The following is a 17663-nucleotide window of genomic DNA, read 5'->3' as shown; positions in this document are numbered from 1 at the left end:
ATATTGTCGACCGGTTTTCCATTGACTGTTACGTTTCTGCATTCAGTTACCGTGTTTGTTTCCTCTCTGCACATCTGCAAAGAACTAAGAATCAAGCGAGCGTTTCTGCTCTGAAGGCCTTTTGTTCTTAGATGTTATTTTAAGGAGTTAGCGATAATTATCCTGCCGAGGACGTAATTATAGCAGGTGTTTTCCCCTCTTGCAACTGGCAGAATACGCTGAGCCCCAGATTACTATCAGCATCAAACAAGAGATACAGTATGCAGGTGTGTGCGCCGTAACAAGGACAGCGAGAGCCAAGGCAAACCTTGGTGTTTGGGAAAGTACTGTTGGAAGTGGTACGTAAAAAATGCTTAAGAAAATGTATGCCACCATCATGCCTGAGCTAATAGATGGATCTTTGCAACAAAATGCAATGTGTGGGAAGACCTTCTGTCTCGTCAGTGAGAAGAACCACCAGTTGGTGACGTTAAACCAGCAATAGGTGGTATGCAGGAAAGAACCTGTAACTGGTGCTCTTGGATAGCATTAGTGGCCAACACGTGAGTCGCCTGTGTCTCCTCTTCAGTGTGCGATCGGGCAGATGGATATTCGCTGCTGGGACCTTCCCGGTGCTTTGTTGTGAAGGTTGCAAGTAGGGTTGAGCGACCTTTAGTTTTTTAGGGTCGAGTCGGGTTTTGTGAAACCCGACTGTCTTAAAAGTCGAGTCGAGTGAAATCGGCCGACCACCGTGAAAAGTCGGGTTTCGGCCGAAACACGAAACCCAATGAAGGAATTTTTTTTTTTTCTCTCTTTCTCTCTCTCTCTCTCTCTCTCTCTCTCTCTCTCCCTCTCTCTCTCTCTCTCTCTCTCTCTCTCCCTCTCCCCTCCGTCCCAGCACAGAAAATTTCGTATTGCACATTCCAAATCCCTACTGCGCACAAGCAATAACATGACGATAGGCGTTCACTCCCCTAAGACCTATGTCATCACTCTGCCCACGCTCATTCATTGGCTCAAAAAATGGCGCTAAATGCGTCATACGAAACGCGACTTTAGCGCCAAGATCGCGTACCGCATGGCCGACCACGCACAGGGATCAGGTCGGGTTTCATGAGACGCCGACTTTGCCAAAAGTCGGCGACTTATGAAAATGCACGACCCGTTTCGCTCAACCCTAGTTGCAAGTTATGATCGTTGCCTTCTTTTGGGGACAGGACAACAGGAATCTTACATCATGGAGGGTCAATTTTGAATGACAAAATTGGAACAGATAACATTTGCTGATATTGTAGGAATGGCCAATAGTACTTTGATAATAGTTTATAGTTCTTAAGGTCGAAGGTTGTGAAAAGTCCTTTGAATTTAACTTGTAGCATAGCATCAAGTTGTTCCGGAATAAGAAAACCCTATAAAGCAGATGTTAATTGTCCCATATTGATGGACTAATGTCTCCCGACTCTACATATGGCAATCAGACTAGTTCCATGGATCAGTGTCTCATCACAGAATCTAGTACCCATCCTGTAATTTATTATTTTTGAGAAAGAGCTTGCGGGCCCTCTGTTCTTGTAGTGAATCAAACATTCCAAAATCATCTGGAAGAGTTCCATAGTCTCACTGCCCTTACAGTAAAGAATCCATAGTCTCACTGCTCTTACAGTAAAGAATCCATAGTCTCACTACTCTTACAGTAAAGAATCCATAGTCTCACTGCTCTTACAGTAAAACATCCATAGTCTCAATGTCCGTACAGTAAAGAATCCATAGTCTCACTGCCCTTACAGTAAAGAATCCATAGTCTCACTGCTCTTACAGTAAAGAATCCATAGTCTCACTGCCCTTACAGTAAAGAATCCATAGTCTCACTGCTATTACAGTAAAGAATCCATAGTCTCACTGCTATTACAGTAAAGAATCCATAGTCTCACTGCTTACAGTAGAATCCATAGTCTCATTGCCCTTACAATAAATAATCCATAGTCTCACTGTCCTTACAATAAGTAATCCATAGTCTCACTATTCATACAATAAATAATCCATAGTCTCATTGCCCTCACAGTAAAGAATCCATAGTCTCACTGCCCTTACAGTAAAGAATCCATAGTCTCACTGCTCTTACAGCAAAGAATCCATACTCACTGCTCGTACAGTAAAGAATCCATAGTCTCACTGCTTACAGTAAGAAGTCTCACTGTCCTTATAGTAAAGAACCCATAGTCTCACTGCTCTTGCAGTAAAGAATCCATAGTCTCACTGCTATTACAGTAAAGAATCCATAGATTCACTTTCCATACAATAAATAATCCATAGTCTCACTGTCCTTACAGTAAAAAATCCATAATCTTACTGTCCTTACAGTAAAGAATCATAGTCTCACTGCCTTTACAGTAGAATCCATAGTCTCACTGTCCTTACAGTAAAGAATCCATAATCTCACTGTCCTTACAGTAAAGAATCCATAGTCTCACTGCTCTTACAGTAAAGAATCCATAGTCTCACTGCCTTTACAGTAGAATCCATAGTCTCACTATTCATACAATAAATAATCCATAGTCTCACTGTCCTCACAGTAAAGAGCCCATTTGTCTAATCCCTCCTATATCAGCTGGTTTGGACGACCTTCATGTTTGTTGAGGTTTTTATGCTGTGGAAAATCACTTAAAAAGACACAAGCCGCCTTGAGTATTGTTACACAGCACCAGTTCTTTATAGTCGCCGGAGAGAAGTTGAAAACATTCCATATTTGATACATATGGTTTAACTTGTAAACAGGGACCCTGTGGCCACGGTTTTGTCGCCTTGCTGCAGGGTTGACATACTTTCCTCGGGGTAATATAACCTTCTTCACATGTCATTGCTTCCATGGAAAACAAATGTTATGATTAGTCAAGGAAATCTGTTTTTCATGGAGCTTTTAAATACTTTCACATAAAGGATAATTAAAGAAATGACTTCTAATTGTGAGCAGGGAACTGCTGCGTTGATTTTGGTAATTTGTCCTTCACACCAGAGAAGTATTGTAAGGTAAACTTGTGATTCCTGCTCGACCGTGAGCATTATCTTCACCCCCAACATCGTGGAATCAAAAGTTTGTCAGGTGCTACTTTTACACGCGGGAAGTGTTACTCGCCCTCAGTTCTGATTGCCACTGCTGATGGGGGAAGGGTAATTTTGGTTTACAAGATGCACGTCCATGTTTTACAGTAATCTGTTGGAAGTCTGCGCTCGCTACAGTCTTACATTGCGAATCATTTCGGTATTGCTTGGAGTCATTCCCTTTGTATCCTTGTCTCTTCTCTTTTCCATTTCCTTTCATTTTAACTTACACTATCATTATCCATTCCCCTTTCTTTTCCCCTTTCATGATTTTTCTCTATTCCCTGTCCACTTTTTTCCTATCTTTTCCATTAGCTTATTTAGTGTTTCCCATTTTTTCTTTTCCTATATTTATTATTTCCACTTTTATTTCCCATGTTCCTTCTTTATTTTATCTAGTTCGCCACCATTTTTTACTTACCCTTATTTACCTTTATTTCTGATATTACTGATTCACCTAGTCCTTTTTTTTTCTTTTTACTCCCATCCACCTTTTTTAACAACCTTTCTCTTCCCTTTAGACTATATTTTTTTATCCTGTCCCCTTTTTTTTGCTCCCTTTTTTCCATTTTATTTTGTACCCTTTCTTACGCTATAACTTTCCGGATATCTCATTTTCCTTGTAGATATATATAAAAAATACCCGTGGCAAGGTCTTGTCACGGACTCGGTTTTCCTTGATACTCTCTTCACTTAGGATACAGGTATTTCTTGAAAAAGGCTTGAGAAAGCCGAAACGTTGATTCATGTACCTGATTCACTTGTACTATTTGGCTACCGAGTGTTGGACACATAATAAATTATAATTTTGGAAATTGCAAGAAACTGTATTATTAGTTTTTTTGAATCTTAAGTGTTGCCGGAGTATTTTTTCTATATATCTACCTGGTATTTTTCTCCAGAGCACCTGTCATAGCAGTGAGCACCCCTTATATTTTCTGATCTCATTTTCCTGTCATTTTTCCTTTTTATATACCTTATAATTCAATCAGCTTTTCCCCTGTCCCAACCCTTACCCCCTCATTTTACTTTTGTTTCTGGTTTTCCTCTGTCTCCCAATTGTGTAGTGTTGTACCTTCCCGATCTTACCAGTTCCCCCTATCCTCTGTGGTTCTTTCTCTTAATTTCCCTGTATTCATTCAAAGTTCTTATTCACTCTGGATTGTCCTGATCTCTCGGGTTTCTCTTGTTTGTTCTTCTCCAGTCATTGTCTTTACGCCTCTCTGACTCTAAAGATAACCTCCCCAAGCCTTTCTGTCATCCGTCCGTCCTGGGCAACCTCTCTCCACCGTTATCCACCCCTGAGCACCTCACTCCTCCGTACCCCACCCCTGAGCCCCTCTCTTGTCCATCCCCCACCCCTGAGCCCTTCTCTTTTGTCCCCCACCCCTGAGCCCCTCCTCCGTCCCCCCCTGAGCCCCTCTCTTGTCCGTCCCCCACCCCTGAGCTACTCTCTTCTCCGTCCCCCACACCTGAGCTTTTCTCCTCTCCTTCCCCTACCCCTAAGCCCCCTCTCCTCTGTCCCCCCAACCCTAAGCCCCCTCTCCTCTGTCCCCCACCCCTGAGCCCCAACTCTTGTCCCCCACCCGAGTCCCACATTTCTTCGTCTCATACCCCTGAGCCCCTCTCTCATCCGCCCCACCCCTGAGCCCCTCTCTCGTCTGTCCCCCACACCTGAGCCCCTCTCTCGTCTGTCCCCCACACCTGAGCCCCTCTCTCGTCCATCCCTTACCCTGAAGCCACTCTGTCCTCCATCCCCCGCCCCTTCAAGCCACTCTGTTCTCCGGCCCCCCGCCCCTTCGAGCCACTCTGTCCTCTCTCCCCCGCCCCTTCGAGACACACTCTGTCCTCCGTCCCCCGCCCCTTCGAGCCACTCTCCTCTGGCCCCCGCCCCTTCGAGCCACTCTGCCCTCTGTCCCCCGCCCCTTCGAGCCACTCTCCTCCGGCCCCCCACCTTTTCGAGACACACTGTCCTCCGGCCCCCGCCCCCATTTGAGACAATCTCCTCTGGCACCCGCACCCCTTCGAGACAATCTGTCCTCCAGCACCCGCCCCCCTTCGAGCCACTCTGTCCTCCGGCCCCCGCCCCTTCGAGCCACTCTGTCCTCCGGCCCCCCGCCCCTAAAAGACACACTGTCCTCCGGCCCCCGCCCCCCTTCAAGACACTCTGTCCTCCGGCCCCCGCCCCCCTTCAAGACACTCTGTCCTCCGGCCCCCACCCCCCTTCAAGACACTCTGTCCTCTGGCCCCCGCCCCTTCAAGACACACTGTCCTCCGACCCCCGCCACCTTCGAGACACTTCGAGTCTGTGGACTCCTTCGAGCCTGTGGTTCTTTCTCTTAATTTCCCTGTATTCATTCAAAGTTCTTATTCACTCTGGATTGTCCTGATCTCTCGGGTTTCTCTTGTTTGTTCCTCTCCAGACATTGTCTTTACGCCTCTCTGACGCTAAAGATATCCTCCCCAAGCCTTTGTCATCCATCCGTCCATCCTGGGCAACCTCTCTCCACCGTTATCCACCCCTGAGCGCCTCTCTCCTCCGTCCCCCACCCCTGAGCCCCTCTCTTGTCCGTCCCCCACCCCTGAGCCCCTCTCTCCTCCGTCCCCCACCCCTGAGCCCCTCTCTCCTCCGTCCCCCACCCCTGAGCCCCTCTCTTGTCCGTCCCCCACCCCTGATCCTCTCTTCTGTCCCCTACCCCTGAGCTACTCCCTTCTCCGTCCCCCACACCTGAGCTTTTCTCCTCTCCTTCCACCACCCCTAAGCCCCCCTCTCCTCTGTCCCCCCAACCCTAAGCCCCAACTCCTCTGTCCCCCACCCCTGAGCCCCAACTCGTGTCCCCCACCCGAGTCCCACATTTCTTCGTCTCATACCCCTAAGCCACTCTTTCATTCGCCCCACCCCTGAGCCCCTCTCTTGTCTGTCCCCCACACCTGAGCCCCTCTCTCGTCCATCCCCCGCCCCTTCAAGCCACTCTGTCCTCCGGCCCCCCGCCCCTTTCGAGCCACTCTGTCCCTCGCCCCTTTGATCCACTCTGCCCTCCGTCCCCCGCCTCTTCGAGCCACTCTCCTCCGGCCCCCCGCCCTTTCGAGCCACTCTGTCGTCCGGCCCCCCCGCACCTTTGAGACACACTGTCCTTTGGCCCCCACCCCCATTCGAGACAATCTGTCCTCTGGCCCCCACCCCCATTCGAGCCACTCTGTCCTCCGGCCCCCACCCCCATTCGAGCCACTCTGTCCTCCGGTCCCCGACCCTTCGAGCCACTCTGTCCTCTGTCACCCGCCCCTTCGATCCACTCTGCCCTCCGTCCCCCGCCCCTTGGAGCCACTCTCTTCCGGCCCCCCGCCCTTTCGAGCCACTTTGTCCTCCGGCCCCCCTCCCCTTTGAGACACTCTGTCCTCCGGCCCCCCTCCCCTTTGAGACACACTGTCCTCCGGCCCCCGCCCCTTCGAGACAATCTGTCCTCCGGCCCCCTGCTCCTTCAAGACACACTGTCCTCCGGCCCCCGTCCCCTTCAAGACACACTGTCTTCCGGCCCCCGTCCCCTTCAAGACACACTGTCTTCCGGCCCCCGTCCCCTTCAAGACACACTGTCTTCCGGCCCCCGTCCCCTTCAAGACACACTGTCTTCCGGCCCCCGCCCCTTCGATACACTGTCATCCGGCCCCCACCCCTTTGTGACACTCTGTCCTCTGGCCCCCGCCCCTTCGAGGCACTCTGTCCTCCGGCCCTTGCCCCTTCGAGGCACTCTGTCCTCCGGCCCCCGCCCCTTCGAGGCACTCTGTCCTCCGGCCCTTGCCCCTTCGAGGCACTCTGTCCTCCGGCCCTTGCCCCTTCGAGGCACTCTGTCCTCCGGCCCCCACCCCTTCGAGGCACTCTGTCCTCCGGCCCTTGCCCCTTCGAGGCACTCTGTCCTCCGGCCCCCGCCCTTTCTTGGTCATTCCTGTCCTTCCCCACCACTCCTCCCCTTCAAGCTCTGTCTTGTTCGTGTCCCTTTAAGCCCCCTCTACCACCTATCTACTTGTGCCAGGGAAATGCCTCTTTTGACAGAGGGGTAAAAAGTAACCAAATACAGAATAACTAAATTCTGACATTAACATAAATATGCTGGAAAAGAAAGTCAGAAAATATGTACAAATTGGGCCAAAAAGTGGCACAAGATGAATGATTAATTGTCCCTTCTGACCTCATTATGTGTAATCTGTAGTCCTAAGTATTGGGGGCTGTGTAAGAAGTTAATGAGTCACTTTAACGGGACCCTACTACTAATAATATTTGTTGATTCTGTTTGTGCCTAAACCAGCGCTGAATGATTGTATGTCTGTATGTGGGTTGAAATATTACAGCGGGTGCAGGAAGGTCCGTTCAGAACTGGCACGTAAAGGCCGACACAAGCCCTTGTTTGTTGTGCCGCGGCTTTTCTTACACGCCAGTGCTACAAATCAATTTATGAGTGCATTTTATCTTATTGATTTTATCACACAGCTACTCTTGGCTTAATTATGTCCCTGCTCTAGTGATAAAGCCGCTCCTCTTATCTCCCCAACTTAAAAGACCATTATTATTGATGATTAAAAGGGAAGATTGGATTGACCTATGGAGAGGAAGTTTTTGATTTTTTTTTTCCTGGCTAATTAATTTGATAATGGTTTTTTTTCTCCCTCCTCAGTTCAGGGACACACGGTGCATAACAATGCTGAACTTTATCAACGTCCCCTGCTCACTGCAAAGTTTAGGACTTTAAGTGCTATGGATAAATATTGCACTAAGCAAGTGTCTGAGCCCGTTCTGAGCTTCCTCCCAGGCAACTTTTTGCTTTATTAAGTCATTGCACTGGCTGCTGTGTATTTTTTTGGCCATTGGTGGTCGGTGTGGGGTACTATGCAGCAATATTGTAATTAAGTACGGCAATGTTATGTAGAAAATGTACGTGGACGCTGTTTCAGGATTGTTTAGTCACTTTGGAGCACTGTGTGCTCCATGTGTGGCGCCTCCTAGTGGTCCCTGTGTGGCGCCTCCTAGTGGTCCCTGTGTGGCGCCTCTGAGTGGTCCCTGTGTGGCGCCTCCGAGTGGGTCCCTGTGCGGCGCCTTTCGAGTGCTCCCTGTGTGGTACCTCCGAGTGGGTCCCTGTGTGGCGCCTCCTAGTGGTCCCTGTGTGGCGCCTCTGAGTGGTCCCTGTGTGGCGCCTCCGAGTGGGTCCCTGTGTGGCGCCTCCGAGTGGGTCCCTGTGTGGCGCCTCCGAGTGGGTCCCTGTGTGTCTTGTCAAAGGCAGCTGTAAATTTGTATAAATAAGCAGCAAAAAGTTGTAATGTGAACACAGCCGTACACAGATCTAGCCGAAGTCAATGGACTGTCTATTCTATTTACAGACATGCAGGGTCCTCCGAGATAAAGCCTGTAGAACCCGCACTATATCTCCCACTCCTCCTCCACAGTCTTAATTATTTAGACTTATAAAGCATTCTAAAAATTTGAAGACGATCCCGTTACATTCTGTGTATTTTTAATCTACAGTGAAAATAAAAAGCACCTTTCTAGTTGTGACCAATTACAGATCCATATCTTGGTCATTTTGAGTGATATCCTGTTCATACCCAGAGCTGCATTCAAAACTCTGCTCAGGATACAGAACCTCCCACGTATGCGCTATGTTATGGTCTATATGCCCTCATATAAATTACCGTACATTAAAGTTGGCTGACCCCAACCATATTGTTGGTAAGGGCGGGCCATCTAATGTGTAATTTCTTCCCCCCGCCCCCAGCCTGAATAGATGTTCTCCTGCTATATACAGTGGGTGAAATAAGTATTGAAAACGTCACCAAGTCAGTATATTTCTAAAGGTGCTATTGACTTGAAATTCTCAACAGATATCAGTAACAACCAATCCAGTCCGCACAGGCAAAGAAATAACCATAGATATACTTACATAAGCTATGTGTAATAATGAGAGATGACACACAAAAAAGTATTGAACACATGAAGCAGGAAAGATGCAAAATAGCATGAAAAGTCATGACACCAGATGAAATCTATCAGTAATTAAAAAGAAATCCTGCTTGTCTTATTGCCAAGGTGTCACTCAAGAAGCATCTCATGATAGGTAAAGACAGTGAACTGACTCAAGACCTTTGCAACCTTATTGTTCTAAAACCGTACTGATGGCATTGGTTACGGAAGAATTTCTAAACTACTGAAGGTGGCGAGCACTGATGAGGCCACAATCCGGAGGTTGAAACAACATTATTTCGCCATATACTGGAGACAACCAAGTGCTCCCAGCAAGAAGTATGGAATGAACTAAAGCTCAGAGTTCATGGAAGGAGACCACCGGACCTTCAGGATGTGAAGGGTGTTTGTATGGAAGAATGGGCCAAAATCACACCTGAGCAACGCCTGTGACTGGTTTCTCCATGTAGGAGGCGTCTTGAAGCTTCATCACCAACAAAGGCTTTTGTTCGAAGGTATACATGCAACTTAACACACAACCAAGTGTCTACAGTAGAAGCTACGTCTTCTTCATTGTATCTGGCTGTAGATTGTGGGCCAAGGACCTGTGGGTGTGTCTGTCGGGCCAAGGACCTGTGGGTGTGTCTGCCCGCGCAGCGTTGACAGATGCCAGGTGATTGACAGCAGAATTTTATACGATGCTTTGAAGGACACTGGAAAAGACTTAACTTACAAAGTAACAACTTCTCAAAAGCGATAATGCAGTCTAAGGAAGTAAAGTTGTCCTGGAGGCCTGTTTTATCCAGGTAAATCAGAATAAAGCCGATCATGAATCTTCCCTTCCCGCATCTCCCTCTTCCCCACCTCCTTCCAGTTAGCAAGAATGTAATTGATTAGTTTGCTACTTAGAATGACAAAGCTCTCCATTTTCTTGTTCAGTTTCCCCGCACTCATCAAGAATGTTTGATATGTGCATTGTTAGAAAATAGCGGATAAATGCCTTGTCAGACTTGTCCTAATAAATAATGTCTCTTTCCCCGGTTTGTCTGGCAATTGATGACTCGCTGTACTTGAATCCACTGGAAAGTGACAGGAGCCTGCGAGAGTCAAAAGCAATGTGTTCCTTTGTTATCCTTGGATGGAAATAGCAACCTCTCTTTATCAGCCGTACGCCGCGATTTCCCGCAGTGGTTTTCATGGCTGCGTTATATTAAAAATGTTATTCAAAATCGCATTTAATCAAGAGCAATAAATGCGAGGAACACAGAGTCTTAATATTAATCGCAAGCTAAATGTGCCTCATCTCCACTGAATCTGCACAAGACGACTTATCAAGACACTTTCGTAAAATTGTGCATTATTTGACATCTACATATGTACATTGTTCCTAAATAGCATTAAAGAATATAAGGGCCATTGCTTTAGATTGTAGAACAACCAATGGCGGTTTGTAGAAGGAGCGCTAGCAGCTGTCCCAATGAGGAGGAAATAAGTGCGCAGGTCCCGCAGCTCCAGCCGGATATCCCACAACGAGGTCTCAGGAGCGCAGGAGGAGAACACAGACACCAGTTAGGGTAAAACCACAACGCGTTTCAACAGCGTGCCTCTTCTTCAGGGGGATATTTATTAATGAAATGCAAGGAAGCAGTATTTAACTTTACAAGGACAAATCACAGAACAGTGGCAATTACATATGCAAATGTTACATACAAAAAGTGGGCATGTATCATTTGTTACAAGATTTTAGCAGCAACAAATTGCCTAATAAAAAACAATTTAAAAAAATAAGAATAAAAATAATCACCGAAGTAATAATCACAAAAGATCAGCATAAAAAATTATCATAAAAAATAAGGGGAAAAAAAATAAATAAATATATATCCAGAAGCTTTCTTTTTTTATTAAGCTACTCAAACGGTCTGTTACATACCGGAGTATGTAACAGACCGTTTGAGTAACTTAATAAAAAAATAAAGCTTCTGGATTTTTATGCTTGGTACACTGGCCCCTGAGAGTCTGAACCTCATGATTGAGAAAGTTACTAACTAGACATCAAATATATATATATATATATATATATATATATATATATATATATATATATATATATATATATATATATATATATATATATATATATATATATATATATATATATATATAATTTTTTTTTTTCCTTTTTTATCATCATTTTTTATGCTGACTATTACTACTACTTTGGTGATTTTTATTTTTTCTTATTTTTTTTTTTATTGGTTTTTATTAGGCAATTTGTTGCTGCTAAAATCTTGTAAGAAATGATACATGCCCACTTTTTGTATGTTACATTTGCATATGTAATTGCCACTGTTCTGTGATTTGTCCTTGTAAGGTTAAATACTGCTTCCTTGCATTTCATTAATAAATATTCACCTGAAGAAGACGCACGCTGTTGAAACGCGTTCTGGTTTTACCCTAACTGGTGTCTGTGTTCTCCTTCTGCGCTCCTGAGACCGGCTATTCTGTTCCTGGTCCTGTTAACTACTATAACACTGCCCCTATGTACAAGAATATAACTACTATAATACTGCCCCTATGTACAAGAATATAACTACTATAATACTGCCCCTATGTACAAGAATATAACTACTATAATACTGCCCCTATGTACAAGAATATAACTACTATAATACTGCCCCTATGTACAAGAATATAACTACTATAATACTGCCCCTATGTACAAGAATATAACTACTATAATACTGCCCCTATGTACAAGAATATAACTACTATAATACTGCCCCTATGTACAAGAATATAACTACTATAATACTGCTCCTATGTACAAGAATATAACGCTAATTTTTCATGTATTTTCTCATTTTATGCCGTCTATATACTTTGCTAAAGCATGAAGTGTCTCTTGAATTCTTAGTTAGATTTAATGTATAATATATACAGATTTGCTTTCTTTTTTGTATTTACTTGCAGACCAGATGTTAATGATGTCATCAGTGTGAGCCTCGGCCATGTGTCTGTTCTCAGGGTATGAATCGTTAGGCTAATTAGAGGCTGGGGCAGCAGCTGAGGTGATGTAGTGTTGGTCTCCTTTGGTTTCTCTCCTTTTGCTTCATTGATCTCTTGTATCTTTATCTTTTCCTTCCTCCTCCGCCTACTCATTAAGGATACATTCACTTAATGTTGTGTAAATGTCCAGACTGCCTACAATGGGGGGGATGAAACTGCAATCTTCTATGATTAGACCCTCACAATTGCCTGGGTCTAGATGTTGCACTTTTTTCCAAGACCCTACTTGCTGTCATATTATTTTGATGATTGACAATCCTTGCTTATTACTACATTAATACAATATAATACTTATTGTAGTAATACTGCAATTTCCCTTGGGATCAGTAAAGTCTATCGTAAGAAGTTGTGGATGGAGGATCCTGGAAGGCGCTTCCATCTAGATGAAGGAAACTCCAAGAGAAATCAAGAAATCAACAGTGTCATCAGGGATAAAAAAAATAATTATATATATTTATATATTATTATTATTATTTATTGTTATAGCGCCATTTGTTCCATGGCGCTTTACATGTAAGGATGGGTATACATAATAAAAACAAGTACAATAACCTTAAACAATACAAGTCACGACTGGTACAGGAGGAGAGAGGACCCTGCCCGCGAGGGCTCACAATCTACAAGGGATGGGTGAGGATACAGTAGGTGAGGGTAGAGCTGGTCATGCAGCGGTTTGGTGGATCGGTGGTTACTGCAGGTTGTAGGCTTGTCGGAAGAGGTGAGTCTTCAGGTTCCTTTTGAAGGTTTCGATGGTAGGCGAGAGCCTGATGTGTTGTGGTAGAGGGTTCCAGAGTAGGGGTGATACGCGAGAGAAATCTTGTATACGATTGTGGGAAGAGGAGATAAGAGGGGAGTAGAGAAGGAGATCTTGTGAGGATCGGAGGTTGCGTGTAGGTAAGTCCCGGGAGACGAGGTCACAGATGTATGGAGGAGACAGGTTGTGGATGGCTTTGTACGTCATGGTTAGGGTTTTGTACTGGAGTCTCTGGGCAATGGGGAGCCAGTGAAGGGATTGACTGAGGGGAGAGGCCGGGGAATAGTGGGGGGACAGGTGGATTAGTCGGGCAGCAGAGTTTGGAATAGATTGGAGGGGTGCGAGAGTGTTCGAGGGGAGGCCACAGAGCAGGAGGTTGCAGTAGTCAAGGCGAGAGATGATGAGGGCATGGACTAGGGTTTTTGCAGATTCTTGGTTGAGGAATGAACGGATTCGTGAAATATTTTTGAGTTGAAGTCGGCAGGAAGTGGAAAGGGCTTGGATATGTGGTTTGAAGGAGAGATCAGCGTCAAGGATTACCCCGAGGCAGCGAGCTTGTGGGACTGGGGAGAGTGGGCAGCCATTTACTGTAATGGTTAGGTTTGTTGGGGGGTCGCGTGAGATGGGGGAAAGATGATGAATTCTGTTTTGTCCATGTTAATATACATGTATATCTAATATACATACAGTGTGTGTGTATGTGTGTGTATGTATATATGTATGTGTATATATATATATATAGATTATATCTCCCAACCGTCCCTCATTGTGCGGGACTGTCCCGGTTTTGAGCTTTGAGCCTTTGCCCCGCTGTCCAGTACGGGACGCTCTGCTTCCCGCAGACAGCAGGACCGACACGCCCCCTTGTGTTAAGCCATGCCCCGGGCCCTTACCCTTCCGTATGGCTGCCTGCTTTCTGCGCACAGGACCTGTGATGAGGTCACAGGAGGGGAGGAGTCAGGGGTCACATGATCGGGACCTCCGTGGATTGCAGGACCCGGCTGTGCTGGTTGCCAACTTGCCACATGGTGCTGCAGGATGAGGTAAGTAATGCCTTGTGTGGGGTCAGGAGGTGTGCAGTGTGGATGTAGCAGAGCCATGTGTGTACGAGGTGTATGGAGCGGAGCCATGTGTGTATGAGGTGTATGGAGCGGAGCCGTGTGTGTATGAGGTGTATGGAGCGGAGCCGTGTGTGTATGAGGTGTATGTAGCGGAGCCGTGTGTGTATGAGGTGTATGGAGCGGAGCCGTGTGTGTATGAGGTGTATGGAGCGGAGCCGTGTGTGTATGAGGTGTATGGAGCGGAGCCGTGTGTGTATGAGGTGTATGGAGCGGAGCCGTGTGTGTATGAGGTGTATGGAGCGGAGCCGTGTGTGTATGAGGTGTATGGAGCGGAGCCGTGTGTGTATGAGGTGTATGGAGCGGAGCCGTGTGTGTATGAGGTGTATGGAGCGGAGCCGTGTGTTTGAGGTGTATGGAGCGGAGCCGTGTGTGTATGAGGTGTATGGAGCGGAGCCGTGTGTGTATGAGGTGTATGGAGCGGAGCACGTATGAGCGGAGCCGCGTGTGTAGGAGTAGCTATGTGTGGCCATTATACGGTACGAAGTATCATGTGCGGCCAATATACAGTATGGAGCATCATGTGCGGTCATTATACAGTATGGAGCATCATGTGTGGCCATTATACAGTATGGAGCACTGTGTGGCCATTATACAGTATGGAGCACTGTGTGGCCATTATACAGTATGGAGCATCATGTGCAGTCATTATACAGTATGGAGCATCATGTGTTGCCATTATACAGTATGGAGCACTGTGTGGCCATTATACAGTATGGAGCACTGTGTGGCCATTATACAGTATGGAGCATCATGTGCAGTCATTATACAGTATGGAGCATCATGTGCGGTCATTATACAGTATGGAGCATCATGTGCGGTCATTATACAGTATGGAGCATCATGTGCGGTCATTATACAGTATGGAGCATCATGTGTGGTCATTATACAGTATGGAGCATCATGTGTGGTCATTATACAGTATGGAGCATCATGTGTGGCCATTATACAGTATGGAGCACTGTGTGGCCATTATACAGTATGGAGCATCATGTGCGGCCATTATACAGTATGGAGCATCATGTGTGGTCATTATACAATATGGAGCACTGTGTGGCCATATTTTTTTGTTTATAATTATTGTATATGAAACAGTGTGATCAGCAGTGCTAAATGGGTGTGGTTGGGACGTGGATATGGGTGTGACTAATTATGAATGGGTGTGGTCAGAGGTGTGGCCCAAAATTTGCCGCAAACTCTGTCCCTTTTTCCCATCTTCAAAAGTTGGGAGGTATGTATGTGTGTGTGTATGTATGTATGTATGTATATATGTGTATGTATATATATGTGTATATATATATATATGTGTGTATATATATATATATATATATATATATATATATATATATATATATATATATATTTATTATTATGTATGTCCGGGATTGGCATCTGCACCGTCACAGCTACAGCCACAAAATTTTGCACAGTCACACGTCTGGACCCCGAGAGCGTCATAGGGCAATTTTGCCCCTGTCTCCATAATGGGGGAAAAAGTGAAAGGAAAAGTGTTGGAGGCGAATTTGACAGCTGCCAGATGTGAACAAGGGGGACTTAAAGAATGAGAGCGATGGCATCCAAGAGTATATACCGTACAGTTGCTAAAGTTGGGCCCCGACATGGGATACTCACCACACATGGGGATATGAACACACACACAAAATGCGCCACACACTACCACGTGCTTGAACACATATACCACCCTCAGCACACATTTCACCACACATACACCAACCTCGCCACATAAAAGTCGAAATACAAAAGTCGCCGCTCAAAACTCGCCACACGCAAAACTCACCACATGCAAAACTAGGCTCACGCAAAACTCACCACACGTGCAAAACTCACCTCATGGAAAACTCGCCACACGCAAAACTTGCACACGCGGAAAGATTGCCACATGTACAAAAGTTGCAACACATGCAAAAGTTGCCTCACACAAAACTTGCACATACTCAAAACGCACCACATAAAACTCGCCACGCGCAAAACTTGCTGCACACAACTTGCTACACTAACCTGTCACATGCAACTTGACACACAAAAGGTTGCTACACGCATGTCGCCACACAAAACTCATCTCACAAAAGTCGCTACATGCATGTCGCCACACGCAACTCAACACACACAACTTGACACATGAAACTCGCCCTAAAACGCACACAAGTCTGGTATTATCCTTCAAAAATAAAAATCTGATTAATAAGCAGACAAACTACAAGAGCAACAAATTTACCATATAGGAAATACAGCAGCTGTCAGTCACATGACCTGTCTATTATGTGTATGTGTGAGCTAATATATACTGCCAGGGGGGAGGGCTTCCTGTTGGCTGGGGATTTATCAGGCTGCCAATTTAGCTTACAAATACTAAGGTAAAAATACTGACCAAATAACGTGTGAACGGGGTCTAATACAGGAGGAGATGACATACAGATATATACTATATACAGGAGGAGATGACACACACATATATACTATATACAGGGGAGATGACACGCGTATATACTATATACAGGAGGAGATGACATACAGATATATACTATATACAGGGGAGATGACACACAGGTATATACTATATACAGGAGAGATGATACACAGATATATACTATATACAGGAGGAGATGACACACAGGTCTATACTATATACAGGAGGAGATGACATACAGATATATACTATATACAGGAGAGATGACACACAGGTATATACTGTATACAGGAGGAGATGACACACAGGTATATACTATATACAGGAGGAGATGACACACACATGTATACTATATACAGGGGAGATGACACACAGGTATATACTATATACAGGAGATGACATACAGGTACATACTATATACAGGAGGAGATGACATACAGGTACATACTATATACAGGGGAGATGACACACAAATATATACTATATACAGGAGGAGATGACACACTGGTATATACTATATGCGGGGAGATGACAAAGGTGTATATACTATATACAGGGGAGATGACACACAAGTATATACTATATACAGGAGGAGATGAGACACAGGTATATACAGGAGGAGATGACATACAGGTATATACAGGAGGAGATGACATACAGGTATATACTATATACAGGAGGAGATGACACACTGGTATATACTATATAAAGGGGAGATGACACAAGTATATACTATATACAGGAGGAGATGAGACACAGGTATATACAGGAGGAGATGACATACAGGTATATACTATATACAGGAGGAGATGACACACTGGTATATACTATATACAGGGGGGATGACACACGTATATACTATATACAGGAGGAGATGACACACAGATATATACTATATTCAGGAGCAGATGACATACAAGTATATACTATATACAGGAGGAGATGACTTACAGGTATATACTATATACAGGAGTAGATGACATACAGGTATATACTATATAAAAGAGGAGATGACCCATAGGTATATAGAGGAGGAGATGACATACAGCAGGTATATACTATATACAGGTATATACTATATACAGGAGATGACATACAGGTATATACTATATATAGGAGGAGATGACATACAGGTATATAGTATATACAGAAGAGATGACATATAGGTATATACTATATACAGGAGGAGATGACACATAGGTATATACAATATACAGGAGGAGATGACATACAGCAGGTATATAATATTTACAGGGGAGATGACATACAGGT

The 17663-nt window shown here is 45.1% G+C and overlaps 1 protein-coding gene across 10 annotated transcripts in view; it reads left to right on the top strand.

The window, feature by feature from the left end:
* Positions 1–17663, top strand: part of PHF14 (PHD finger protein 14) — a 233952-nt gene that overhangs the window by 118126 nt on the left and 98163 nt on the right. The window lies entirely within an intron of this gene.

This window comes from Ranitomeya variabilis, chromosome 6 (genome assembly GCF_051348905.1).
Source record: "Ranitomeya variabilis isolate aRanVar5 chromosome 6, aRanVar5.hap1, whole genome shotgun sequence".
In the NCBI taxonomy this organism is placed as follows: domain Eukaryota; kingdom Metazoa; phylum Chordata; class Amphibia; order Anura; family Dendrobatidae; genus Ranitomeya; species Ranitomeya variabilis.
The sequence above is the reverse complement of the archived record's forward strand: the minus strand, read 5'-3'. Positions and strand labels throughout refer to the sequence as shown.